The 14,611-nt window shown below is 37.7% G+C and overlaps 1 long non-coding RNA gene across 1 annotated transcript in view; it reads right to left on the bottom strand.

Moving 5' to 3' along the window:
- Window positions 1-5,212: 5,212 nt before the first annotated feature.
- The window catches only part of LOC113634109, a 53,477-nt gene continuing 44,078 nt past the window's right edge, over window positions 5,213-14,611 (bottom strand). Inside the window, exons 3-4 of the long non-coding RNA XR_007144668.1 lie at window positions 7,003-7,108; window positions 5,213-5,318 (exon numbers count right to left, since the gene is read on the bottom strand). This is a non-coding gene — a long non-coding RNA (uncharacterized LOC113634109). The remainder of the gene's footprint in view (window positions 5,319-7,002; window positions 7,109-14,611) is intronic.

Genomic DNA, 14,611 nt, shown 5'->3' on the forward strand with positions numbered 1-14,611 from the left:
TTTTCCATTGTTTCACATTCCCTGTTTCACATTTCACACTGCCGTAAGGTTTTTTTTTTTGTTTTTTGTTTTTTTTTGGTTCCTTTATTGTTCTATGGTTAACTTTACGACATCTGCTTTTGTTTTGCTTTTGGTCCTGTCTTCGTCCATTTACCTAAATTGTTTGATTAGCCTAATGTGTCCACCTATTCTGTGTCTCACCTTGCTTCCTTCATTTTTTTCTACCTTGTTGTTTCAGTTCTGCAGGGACTGTTGACTAGAGCTAAATAAATTAAAAAAAAAAAAAAAAAAAGCTGTTCAACAGTGAAGTTAAATTGATTGGTGTGTGACTATTCTGAGAGGATAGCAGACAGCAGAATAATTGGAGATGGTGGAATTGAAAATCGGGAATTCATTTAATTATTTAATAATATTTAGGGTCTACCTTTAGGAAGATAATATATCATAGGAAATAATACACCTAACATGCCTGCAATGATTACAGCAATACAATAGAATAGAAAAGTTTTAGAATAGAATAGTTTTATTCATTCTGCAGTACAACTCTATTTATAGTGTTTTCTAAGTTATTAAAAGGTTTCAGACAGAAATGGGGAATCTATTTCTAGCTCAATTTATTTATTTAATGGTAAAATATAGCTTACTTTATAGTGGTTTTACAGTAAAAGAAGAGGAAATAAAATAACTTTTTTATTGCATTGTTTGGAATCATAGGACCTTCATAACTGATCTAAACTCTTAACTAATTTACGGGCTGTTTTTATTGATCCGGAATCTTTGTTAATGGACACAACGTTTCAGCATCTGAATCAGAATCAAATTAAATTTCTAATTCAAATTCTAAATACGCTTCAAAACTATACATGTATTTATTTTATTTTTTCACAAAACAGCATTAAACAGAAATGATAAATAACCTGATATGTCTCCAGAAAAAGACTCCAGAGGGAATCCTGCCTCTTCTAGGTAATGCTGAAAAGCAACTCTATTAACGGTTACTCTTCTTGGCTCCTAAGTGGCTCAACAGAAAGTACATGCCACACACAAGGCGTTTGTGAATCTAAATACGTATTATGTCGCAGTCATCTGTAGCCAGGAGTCGAAGGAGAACATTCAACTGTGCTCTCTGGAGACAAGGTATAGCAAACTTACACTCCAGTCAAGGCACAATTAGACAATCGTGTGCACCTTATGTGAAAGATGGTAGACAATGTTATCCTTTAAGAGTGTTATTTTGCTCTGTGATGGAACATGAGCCTCAGTTTAAGAGCTCAACCCTGAGTAGCTGATACCTGACACATGATTCATCTGATAAGGGAGAGAGCTAATGCTTAGTGAGAAACAGGTGGAAATCATTACTGTAATAATACTGTAATAATCTGAGTCCAAAGTTATCCAAATATCCCAGGTTTGATCTGTCTAGTTCAACCACAGGTCCATCTCATTATCTTTATGCTTATGTTTTCTTCCCACTGTAGGAACATCTCTTCATGGATGACAAGCTAAGCCAGTATTGCTGAATTTCTACTCCTGCAATCATTGTTTGAATTTCACTGGCACTAAAAGAAACTTATGGTGCATCATTTTCTTTCTGGTGGACACTCAAGAGATAGTGCTATTTTTTGAAAGACATAATTAGACTTTCCAGAAACTTTATTTGTGTTTCAGTAAAGCAAAAGAGGTTGGTGAAAGCAATGTGCTACATTTTCCCCTCCATTAGAAAGCAAAGTATACAACCACAGACCTATTTTGTATTCTGAATGTATTCACGACAAGAGGAAAGAGCAGCCTCTAGTTCTTAAGCATGAATAATCAGTGTGAGTGCAGAATAGTCTTAAAAGAAGACATGCAAGTATATCCTGTAGGTTCCTGCAAGTGACTTTAAATTGTCCGTATGTGCAAAAATATGTGATTCAAAGCTGTCATGTTTATTAATGTGTTGTGCATCACATTTACAGGCATGTTTTGGGAGATTGGAGGAACCTGGAGTACCTCAAAAGACCCCCAGATGGACACAGCGAGAACATCAAAACTCCTCAAACCTTGGACACTGAGCTGTGAAGTAGTAACATGTTATTGTTCTGCCTGTGCCCATTTGGGGGTCTCTTGAGGTACTCCAGGTTCCTCCAACCTCCCAAAACATGCCTGTAAATGTATTGCCTACTGAAATTTCCCCGCATGTCTGAATGTGTGTGCTGCCCTGTAAAGAACTGGTATCCCATCCAAGGGTGTATTTTTGTCTTATTCTTTCTTGCATATGTCAGTTATAATGCCTGATATGTTGTTTTGATACTTCAGGTTTCACAGGCCACCTTCATAATTAATGTAAAATAATAGAATAATCATTAACTTATTTATTTGCAATGATTGAATGTTCACTGCAAATGAATGGATGGTAGCTCAGAGTTTAAGGTGTTGGATTTCTGCTCTTAAAGTGCTAGTTTGAAACCCAGGTCTACCAAGCTACCACTCCTGGGCCCCTGAGCAAGGCCCTTAACCCTCAACTGCTCAGCTTTATAAATGAGGTAAATGTAAGTTGTTCTGGATAAAGGTGTCTTCCAAATGCTGTAAATGGATGGAATTGAACGATACAACCTTTCATACACATATTACTCACATTGCATAAGAACATTTACACATACAGTACTGTGAAAAAGTGTTGGCCCCCTTCCTGATTTTTTTTTTTCTGCACATTTGTCACACTTTAATGTTTCAGATCATCAAACAAATTTAAGTATTAGTCAAAGATATCACAAGTAAACACAACATGCAGTTTTAAAATCCAAACCTACATGGCCCTGTGTGAAAAAGTGTTTGCCCCCCTTGTTAAAACATAACTGTGGTTTATCACAATTAAACTCAATTTCTCTAGCCACACGCAGGCCTGATCACAATTAAGATATCACTTAAATAAGAACTGACTGACAAAGTGAAGTAGACAAAAAGATCCTCAAAATCTACAGATATGCCAAGAGCCAAAGAAATTCAGGAACAAATGAAAGAAAGGTAATTGAGATCTATCAGATTGGAAATGGTTATACAGCTATTTCTAGAGCTTTGGGATTCCAGCAAACCACAGTGAGAGCCATTATCCACAAATGGCGAAAACATGGAACAGTCATGAACGTTCCCAGGAGTGGTTGGCCGACCAAAATTACCCCAAGAGCGCAGCGACGACTCATCCAAGATGTCACAAAAGACCCCACAACAACATTCAGAGAACTGCAGGCCTCACTTGCCTACTTGTGTTATCTTTGACTACTATTTAAATTTGTTTGATGATCTGAAACACTAAAGTGTGACCATGCAAAAAAATAGAAAAATCAAGAAGGGGGCAAACACTTTTTCACACCTGTGTATGTTTAAGGGTTAAATTCAGATGAAAATCAACATAAAGACTTCAGACTGCTGGGGTGCAACCTTTAGTATACCTTTTACCTGGGACGGTGCATGTAGTAGCTTTATAGAGTAATGTTATTCATGTATAAATGTGGTCCTTACGGTCACGTTTATATACCTGAAATAATTTTTATAAAACTATGGTGGCATCACATCCACACTCTACCACGCAAATTCCCAGGATAGGTTTCAGATCCAAAGCTACTCTGACCAGGATCAGGTTGAATATGAATGATGAAAAAAATGCTTTTTTTTTAAAGTACATTTTATTCATTTCCAGGTAAAAGATGCATACAACTGCATACACTGCAATAATGTCCTGGTAAGATACATACATAAGATGGTAGCATCCCGGTAACAAGGAAAAGAACAGTTCTAAGAGCGTATGGAATGAAGGATTAAACATGACTATACTATTATTTTATAAATGAGGACCCTGGAGCTTATGTTTGTGGAAACAGCTAGACAGAAGTGAACCTTCCTACACGCTTCCTTCTGAGAAAACTCTAAATATTTATGTTGTAGTTCATTTTTAAACTGTTAGGCCTGAAGGCTTATTTTGTTTTTTTTAAAACACCTGGCAATAAGAACTTTTGTTAGGTTTGGATGTGGTTTCAGGTTAATGCTTCTTTTTCGATTGAATAGTTCAGTTTAGTTGGTTTCATTCCATTTGATTTGATTAATCAAGCATCGCGTTAGTTCTGGCAGGCCATGTCGTCAAGCGTGCATCAGCTGCTAATCAGCTATCCACGACGCGCACCAATTCGGTTATGACATCCATATTACCTGACCATTTAAATTCCCATTCATTGAGCCGCTTTCTAGCGCTTCGCTGCTGCTGTGATTTAAACTCCCTCCTCCAACCCTGAACCTGTGTTCATTGTACCAGTTTATGTCATTATTTTCCACATATTTTTCTCTCTCTCTCACTCTCTAATTATTTATTTATCTATTTATTCATTATTATTAAAAAAAAAAATCTATGCATTATGCATGATTAATGGTCCTGTTATACAGGGGGTCTATTCTATTTTCTAGTTGCTGCTCTCCCCGCTCTGTCCATGCATGCACACGGACGGGCGCATGGATTCTTGCCCAGAACAGAACCATACCGCCAACACTAACTGTATGCATATCATCTAATAAATTATCATTTGACAAAGTGGTCCTGACAGAATTATTCTTTTTTTTTAAGATTTTGTCTAGTTTGATATCATGCAGCATCTCTTTCTTGTTTTCCTGTGTGTTTCTTAGACGGGGTGTAAGTAAAATGCCACATTGTCCTCTGTCCCATCTGTTCTTTCCCAGAAGACTGTATGGTGCTACTACCAGGTGACCTGCTTAAAAACTCAGAGGAACAGTGGGCTTGCAGTGGCTCATCAGTATAATCCTGCAGGCTCACCCTGACAACAAGCCGTTGGCAAACAATTGTGTGTGCCTGCTTCTGTATTTGTGTGTAGGAATGTGAGTATGTGTGTGTGTGTGTGTGTGTGTGTGTGTCAGGCACTTCTACCACACCAATCACCCCTCAGGCTAATGGTGGTTAATGAGTTGAGCCCTGGAGGGGTTTTAATGAGGTAAGGAGGACTATGAAGCCCCTCTCTGGACTAACAAGACTAAACAAGCTGAATGCTGTCTGTGCATATCAAACAGACTTTTTGAAATCAAAGACAGTGTGTATAGGTGTGAGGAAATTTGTTGTTTGCTTGGTGTGTGTGTGTGTGTGTGTGTGTGTGTGTGTGTGTGTGTGTGTGTGTGTGTGTGTGTGTGTGTGTGTGTGTGTGTGTGTGTGTGTGTGTGTGTAAAAAAAAAGTGATGTCTAAATACCTTCTATCGACGTTCACCATCCCCTCTTTCTCAGAGGGCTTGATAAACGACTTGCTGGTGTGACCAAAAGCTCTTTGTAGAGGATTCTGTGTCTAATAAAATAATCAAAGACAATTAATTTTATTTTAAAATGATTATTTTTAACACAACAGTTTTTGTAATTCTGATAATAATAATAATAATAATAATAATAATAATAATAATAATAATAATAATAATAATAATAATAATAATAATATATTTGGCATCACCATTCCTGCGTTATATTCCTACAGAAAATCTAAGAAGTGTACTTCTTTAAAAAGTTCCTTAGACTTTTGTACCAGTATAATGTAAAACAGCTCATAAATGCTCAAATAGAAAGAAAACTCCTCACTTTAGCTACATAGAGACATGGTTAAAACCTCAATAACATATATTATAGGCAATTAATTAAGTCAAGTAGGTACAAAACTTGCCCTACTGTGTTCCAAGATATAGCATAATTTATCGTTCATAACCTTCAAACCAGAAACGCATGACCTCAGATTAATCTTTTCAACTATGAGTTCTTCTGTATTTACAAATGATTTAGATCAATAAAGATAAACATAATTGCTTATTAAATCTATAACATTGTCTATACAGATCACTGTTCAAGGAGGAAAATCACTCATCATAGTTAGCCGGCTGGTTTGTTACTAACAAAAGAAGAACATGGAGGTGTCTGCGGGTTTTCCCACTTTGTACCGCAAATGCACAGAGACACAAAATGATGTCATTCGTCAATTTGAATGAGTTCCAACTTTCACGGTACGGCAAATGCATCTTTAATTGTATTAGTTACAAAAAAGCAGAGAAAGTGGAAGTGAGAATTCAACTTTGGAACAGGATTTGTTATTTATTACTTTTTTAATCTCAGTTTTTTCTGTTTCCCTTAAAAATGTTTCTAATGTGAGTATGCAAATGTTAAGATTTGAAAAGCAGCAATTATGGAAATGAGCCCTGAATACAGGCCGTGGGAGGCAGGCGAAGCCCACTACTCTCTCTGTTCATTCCCATAAGGAATGAAGACCCAGGGCTCATGGGTCGATTAGAGTTAAAAATGTTCCATTGTGCTGTATCGGTATTGCATTGCCTAAACGAAAGTGGTAATAAAGGCCTCTGCTTCTGAAACAATAAAGGCTCTTTGTGCCTTTTCCAGCAGATCTAGCTCTGCAAAAGAAAAGGCACTTTGAGTTTGCAGCCATTCACAGCGTATCTCAAAATAGGTTTCAATGAATTGTGTAACTATCTTGCAACATGTTGCTGTCCCCCCGCACCCCCTGCAAACCGCCTGTCGCCCATCGCTACTTTTGAATGAGGTGGCAAACGATGCCAGGCCTGCCAAAATGCCCACACAGCGGAAAAGGGAGAAAGAAACAGGGAGGAAAAACTAACATTTGGAATGTTTAAAGAAAGAAGCAAGCAGCAGGAGTGAAACCGAAAAGTTGTTAAAGACCCAAAAAAGTGAAGCACAATTCATCCCATGCACTGAATATAATGAATTTAAGTGTGATAGAGTTTGTGTGGGTGCTTGTGAGGAGAAAGTGATGGACTCGCATGCTATAAATGGAACCGTCATTTCCAATGAAGGTTCAGACTTACAAACGTGTGGCTTACTGTGAGCCAGTCATTTTTGTCCCATGCCAAGAGAACGAACGTCAATGCGTGTGTGTATGTGTGTGTGCGTGTGTGTGTGTAGGTGTTTGTGCTAATAGGAGGCAGGCCTGTGGAACGGCGTGGGAATGCTCTGACCTCGTTTTTGTTGTGGAGATGAGGCGCGAGGCGGACAGAGCCACTGTGCTTGGCCATAGAGCAAAACTCCATTGTCCTTTTCCCCTGGGACACAGAAGGGATGGACCTGGTGAACACACACACACACACACATAGAAAAACCAAAACATAAGCAAAGCTAATGACATGAAATAGTGGCATTGATAAAGATGTTTCAGCAGAGATGGAGATTATCGAAAACAGATTGGGAAAACTTAGCACTAACACTATAACTGAGAGAACAAGCAGGACTTGCTTGTTGTTTTTGTTTTATTTCTTCTGTTCTATTTTCTTTCTTTCTTTTCTTTCTTCTGTGAACATTTCTCTGTCTCTGTGACTCATTAGCTATATTCAGGATTCAGATCAGCTGGTACATCGGGTTAACCCCTACAACTGAGCTTCTGCTGTCAGTTATTTAACACACTACCCAATGCATTTGATGTAATGCAACGTTAATGGAATATTCCTGAATTTTTCAACCCAATTCCTACATATACTCTTACACACTGCATTCATGCTGTATTATGTGGTGAGGAAACCCACATTTGTTAAACATTTTATAGCACAACAGTTGAATTTTCTAACCTGAGATGTTTGCACTTTCTGGATTCTTGGTAAAATGAAAAGCTGTCATTCATTTTTTGTTGTATTTTTTGTTTTTTGTTTTTTGTAAACAAAGGGGGGGGGGGAGTCTGCTTGTATTTCCTGTGATGCAAGTGATAACAGAAACATATCTCCTTGAAATTGTAATTGTTGGCAAATTGCTGTGGTATAAAAGGAATATAAAATGCCATGATGTGCAAAACAGTATGTTTGTTTTTCAAGGTAGTGTCATCACACACTGTTGATTATTTTCCTATAACAGCACTCTTCACAGTGTATTAATGCATTTGTTCTCTCTCTCTCTCTCTCTCTCTCTCTCTCTCTCTCTCTCTCTCTCTCTCTCTCTCTCTCTCTCTCTCTCAGAGTTTATCTTTTTTCTCTCAGGGTATTTATGTGTCTTTCTCTCTCTCTTTCTGTGCCAGGTGCAGCTCGGGCCCCAGTGTCAGAGATTAACCCAAAAGCAATCAGCTTTCTAATGTCCATCCTATTAGCTATGGGCTGTCATGGGGTGATGGCAGGGGTGTGAGGGGACAGTGTGCGCATGTGTGTGTGTGCGTGAGTGTGCGTGAGCCTGAGCGGAGACCCCAGGGTGCTTGAGTGAACGTAGTTTCAGGGAAAGCGTGGGAAAATAAGTAGCAGGTGAAGTGAGCTCCAGCACGAGGCAGAACAGGATCAATATTAATGGCCAGCTCCTTTCTCTCTCTAATTAGCCTCGAAGATGCATCACATTAGCTGCTCAATCAGCCTGGGGAAAAGTCACATTCCAGTCCAGACAGCCGAATTTCATTAGGAGCGAGTTGAGAAGTCATAAGGGGGTTGTGTGAGCAGTGCGCAGTGAATTGCTATGCATTACTCTCAGAATTGGATATGTCATGAACTTATTGGAGAACTTGTGTTTGGCAGGAACTTGAAGTGAATATTACTGAGAAAGTCCAAAAGGCCACGAGTTCTAAATCTCAGCATCTGGGACACAATGTGCTGCACATTTTGAAGTTTTCCCAGTAGATGACAGGCTTGATAATTAACTGCAGATTAAGCCGTGTGTATAATGTGAATAATGCAAACATTTTTTCAGATCTGGGATTTGGGAATCGCTATCTTTGATTGTGTTCTGGTGCCAAGCTGTTGTATTAATTTCATTTGCCTGCAGACTATTTACTGTATCAAATCTGATTTAAGATGTAATTAGAAGACTGGGAAAATTATGTTAAAGACAAGGATGATAATGAATGAACATATTTTAATGTAATTAATTAAAGAAATCAGACCTTTGCACCAAAAGAAAAGAAAACCGACATACTTTTTTCTTTTATTTTTGTAATCAGGTGAACTTTAGCTAATGATCTACTGTAGTTTGATCCATTTTGGGTGCCTTGCTAACATTCCGCCTTGTGAAAAGTTTTATAATGCAATCATATATTAAAATGTAAGCTAGAGTCTAAGGCCTGATTGATGAGTATTATACATATGGCAAGGAACTTTATACAATTATCTATTAATACTTTCCCTTGTGCTAATGGTTAATAAAATGTATCCTAAATACAAAACTTCTTTTGATTCTGACTTCATGAAAAAGTTGGTGTGAAACTTTTAGTTTATTCCTAATGATCCTGGTATTTGTTGTAAATATTTATAAAAATGTCAATTGTTTTTAACAAAATAAATAAAAAATATTGTCACAAAAAGTGTTTCCAAAAACACTTTACGTCATAAGTTGTATGTCGTAAATAATATTAAGACAACAAATATTGATCAGTAAAATACACATATAGAAAAACACAAATATGGTTAAAAGTTCTAAAATAAAATAAAAAACTGACCAACACAACCATTCCTGTTTGAGGACTGAATATGGTGGAGCTACTGCTTAAGGCTACACATGAATGCAAAGTGTTTGCCCAGGATGTGCAATACAGCATGTATCATATTCTGGCTTCTCTGCACATGGGTGGAATAATAAAACAAAGACACTACAGATCACAAAGTCTTGTCAGCAGCCAGGAAATGGAGTCCCAGAACATACACAATGCACACAAGGCTGCAGTAAGCATACACAGGTTGACACTGTGACAGAAGTGTTTTAAAGACATGGACATTTGTGGAAAAAAATAACAATATAGTTTCAAATTTCTCATCCATGTTTTCAAAAAGGCTTTCAGTGTGTGTGTGTGTGTGTGTGTGTGTGTGTGTGTGTGTGTGTGTGTGTGCGTGTGTGTGCGTGTGTGTGCGTGTGTGTGAGAGAGAGAGAGCAAAGTGTGTATTGCATGCTCCACTGCAATTGGACACTAGAGGCTGAATGAGTACCGCTTTATGAGCATTCAGCTCAGAAAGTATAGAAATCCTGTTGTTTGTTGCATGACCAGGAAGAAGGAGGGAGCATGAGGGAAAGCGGCAGAGAAAGAGGCATTGGGGACTTTTTTGGAAGAGCAGCTGTGAAAGGTTAAAGGTCAGAGGTGAGGCCTCTTACCCCTCCTTTGGGCTACTGGGTTGCCGTGACTCCAGGCTTTGTGCCGCCGACTCAGTGTTCCACTAAAGCAGAAAACACACACACACATACACACACGTGTAGAGCACACTCCGCTCCCATCTTCAGCACTCTTGTTGCTCTGGCCTGCAGATGTTTTGGTCTTCAGAGAAAGGTTAAAGGATGTTAGGCTTGATAGACACACACATTCCTGAGCTGCGAATGCACGCCAGTAGGATGTACTGTATAGTTCCAGCTGTAAGAATTCTCAACTCAAAGCAATGTCTCGAATCCAATTGTTAACAGATTATTTCACATATTTAATGAGCTACAAATTCCATCACGATGTATTTTAAGATACTGCTTACAATTTTACGATTTCTAAATACATATGTATAAATGTATATATAGACTTTAATTAGACTTAAAGTCTTAATTAGACTTAATTTACACATTAGACTTTAATTTCACTTAAAAATGACCTAAAATGACCTTCGGTGTTCCTGCTAGTGTTCCTGCTATCATCTGAAGTTTTTTCATTTTGTTGTAATTTGTTTGTTTCGACTGTTTAGGGATCTTTCTGTTTTAATTGTGCCTTATTTATTGTCCATGCATATATGTAATATTTAAAATGTTCAACAAAAAGGTTTTGGCTAAGGGAAAGAAACAATTTTAGGCTTCATCTTAGCTGCTTTTAGAATCACAATGACTTTAAATATGACCAGTTTGGCCTGTTTTTGCTCATTTTATTTGAAACGATAATAATAAATCACACACTTTCACCCATCACACCAGGCTTTTTACTGCCCCACACCCTTATTTGATTGATTGCTAAAAATCCTCCTACCCTTGTAAAAGAGTCCTCAGGGCTTTCTTAAGTTCCTTTGGTTTGCTACTCAAAAGCAAATCATAAAGTAGTGTTTAAAGTAGGGCTACCTAATATGTTATTGTTAAATGTTATTCCAAGATAGATCTTTGTTCCAATGCGACTGAGAATTTATCGATATACGACTGAGCTCGTTAAGATAACACATACTTGTGTTAGACCGTGTGGTTCTACAAACTGGAGAGCATTATTAGCCTTGAGAAAGGGTTCTGTACTTTCTGGCTTAATATTTCCTCATATATGCCCCAAAGATTTGCAAGACTTACTTTACCTTGATTTGTACCTAGGAATTGCTGTTGTAATCATAAAGACTGTCCTTGTGTCTTTAGGAGCTGGCCTCATGGCCTAAGACTCAATATACTCAGACTGAACTTTCTTTCAATATGTTTTTAATTCTCTTATGTTTTGTACACAGTATACAATATACCGTATCTGAACACTGTAATTATTTACAATCGCTCTGCCCAATGTAACACCGAAGAGTATAGGTTCATTTTTAAGCCTCTTCTCCTCCAAGTTTCTTCCTCTTGTTGTCTCAGGTGGACCTAGATTGCTATAGAGCTACTTTTTAATACAAGTCTATTGTTAAAAGTGCCATTCCAATAAAAAAAGAATAGTTGCCATCTATGTCTCAAATGTATTATTAATATAATATTAATATTATGTGTATAAATTAATTTGGCTAGAAACACTGAAACATAAAGTATTATTAATGTTGATTTGTTTATGCTAAAATCTCCAAGCCATGCTTGTTCATGAGCTACAGTTAAAAAGAAATGAAATACGATATATTCCTTTATTTATTCATTTAATATCAGTAACTGGAGATCAAGAGCCTGTCCTACAAAACTATGCACAAGGTGGGAATTCATCCTGGATGGTCTCTTGCTGGGAAACTTGTCTACACATTCACACATTCATACACATTTGGTGCAGTTGAGCATAGCCAGTCCACTTACTGATATGTGTTTATAGGAGGTCGAAGGAAATCAGAGAACCCAGAGGAAACCCACACGAGCATGAGGAGAATGTTCAAAACATGACACAGCCAAAAACCTGAGCTCAATATCAAACCAGAGAGGCAGATTAGTTTTCTGTGAACTTTTTTACACAAAGATTTTGGCCAATCCCATTTGGTTGTCCATCTTGATCCATGATACATTAAAGCTTTGCCTATTTGCTTTTGTCCATTGAATGGCATATAATATTCACAATGCTTTTTTAGTTTGTTTTTATGCAGGCATAATACTGTAGAGGAATATATGATAGCTTTATGGTCTTATCAACAAAATACATCTTTAACATTGATGGAAATCAATGTGTATTTGGATTGTGTTTGTAATTTTTTCAGACAGGTTCAAACAGAAAGGTCAAATCACATAGTTCCTTGTGGACATATGGAAATTAACACCTAATTAGCTTTTGTATCAACACTAATGACAAAAGCTAGACATCATGATGTGCTCTCAGTCTCACCTTTCTCACACCTTCCTTGTTTCTACCCTGCCCAGGTGCATGCTGTACTGAGACTGGCAGACAGGCTGAAATCTCATGGCAGGCATCTGATTACCACAAACACTAGGCTTAAGGGGGCTGTGTTCCATCTCTGTGCAGTAAATGCATCTTTGTGTCCCGCTGTGGACTATTCCTCTGGGACCTGTCTAAATGCCAGCTTTTCAGCATTCAGCCTTTCTCGTGTAGGACAAGGCTTGTTTTTTTGCGTGTGGTTGTTTTTAGAGATTTATGTGCCGACATTTTTTTTTCCCAGGACACATGGCAATGTCCAAAAGCCCCAAAGGCAATTAGTCGACAGATAATTAACTTCATTGAAACGTATGCATGAATGGCGGCTTTCTTTCTGCTGCCGTTCTGTTCCTGCGCTCTCTCCCTCTCTAATGACAGTCCGTCGTTCACAGAGGACAGAGGAAACTCTCTTTTTCCATGTAGACGTTTCTTGATGAGCAAAAGTCTAAAATTCTGCTTGGGAAAGATAGTAGTAACTTCACAATGCTCTATTCAAGCCACATCATTTCATAAATGGAGAAGAATGGTGGGAAGGAGCTTCCGCTTGGACTGATTTGAGCGTTGAATCACAATAGACAATTTCTCCAGTGGAGCTTTTAATAAAAATATATCTATTTATGAAGGGCAAATTTTATTTAAGCCAGCTACTTTATTTCGTATAGTTTGGTATGAAGACTGTGAAGCCCAGATATACTTTATAATTCATACTTTGTAGAAAGCCCATAAAAAATAAATCAGTAAGGCAAAATGTGATTAAAATCTATATATCTGTCAGGGACGCGGGGATAAAACAGACCCAAATGCAGGACAGTGTAAAAGAAAACGGGATTTATTAAATAAAAAACACAAAACAGGAACCAAGACATGACACAAGACGCAACAAGAGGCGACATGAGACGACAAAGGACTACGAGGACAGAGGCTCAACTAAATACTAATCACAATTACACATGAGGAACAGGTGTGCAGAAGTGGGCAGGAAGAGACAAGGGCGGGGCAGACACGTGACACAAAACAAACAGATGCACATGGCCAAAGTTCAGGCTGAGTCCTGACACTATCTATCTATTTGACACTATCTATCTATTTATCTATTTATCTATCTGTCTATCTATCTATCTATCTATCTATCTATCTATCTATCTATCTATCTATCTATCTATCTATCTATCTATCTACATCCATCCATCCATCCATCCATCCATCTATCTATCTATCTATCTATCTATCTATCTATCTATCTATCTATCTATCTATCTATCTATCTATCTATCTATCTATCTATCTGTCTGTCTATCTATGTCTATCTACCAACACAACCAACCTGATTATGTTCCTGTAACTGAACATCCTGATATTTTATTCCTCTTTTCCTCTGTTAAAGTCAACAAAAAATGCTGATGCTGGAGACATTCTAAATATTACTTCTTGAAGATAGCTTTGTCTTATTAATGAACGTATGTGTTTATTATTAGGCCTATATTATTGCAGCATTGTACCAATGCTATTATGTATTAATCAGATTACAATATAATGTATATTGTAATAATCAGATTACAGATATAACAGATAACAAGATATAAAGTTCTCTACTTAAGTTCATGAACATTTTTGTAAAAAAAAAAAAAAATGGCCTTATGTTTTGTTTTTGTTTTTTTATCCTTTTTTTAAGCATTTGTTCCAGCATAAATAATGTGCAAGTCAGACACAGGTTTCTAACTGCAGTAATCTCACCACAATTGTAGGAAGTTGTAAATTGGAGCTCCAAATGAGGCAAGGTTTACATAACCCGCATCAACAACACTTTGATCTGCTTTGCCCTACCATGAAGCAGTTGTGAAACTTTTTTGGTGGGGCAGACAGCAGGTCTTTCTTTCTCTCAAGGCGTTGCAGAGTAATACCAGTTAACTGCCAGCGGTTTGGGTCGTTAGCTCCTCTAGTCGCCGTCCGTTATGACTGAGCTGGAGGCAACCGCAACATCTTGCGCAGTGGTTGTGGATGTGCAGGGGGTGGAAGTCGGTATAGGCAACAGAGGCAGTGTAGGTTTGGCTTATCACCAATTTACAACCACTGCAGTGAGACAGTTTCCCCGTTCTGTACCTCCCTGTACCAAC

Source organism: Tachysurus fulvidraco, chromosome 13 (assembly GCF_022655615.1).
Source record: "Tachysurus fulvidraco isolate hzauxx_2018 chromosome 13, HZAU_PFXX_2.0, whole genome shotgun sequence".
In the NCBI taxonomy this organism is placed as follows: Eukaryota; Metazoa; Chordata; class Actinopteri; order Siluriformes; family Bagridae; genus Tachysurus; species Tachysurus fulvidraco.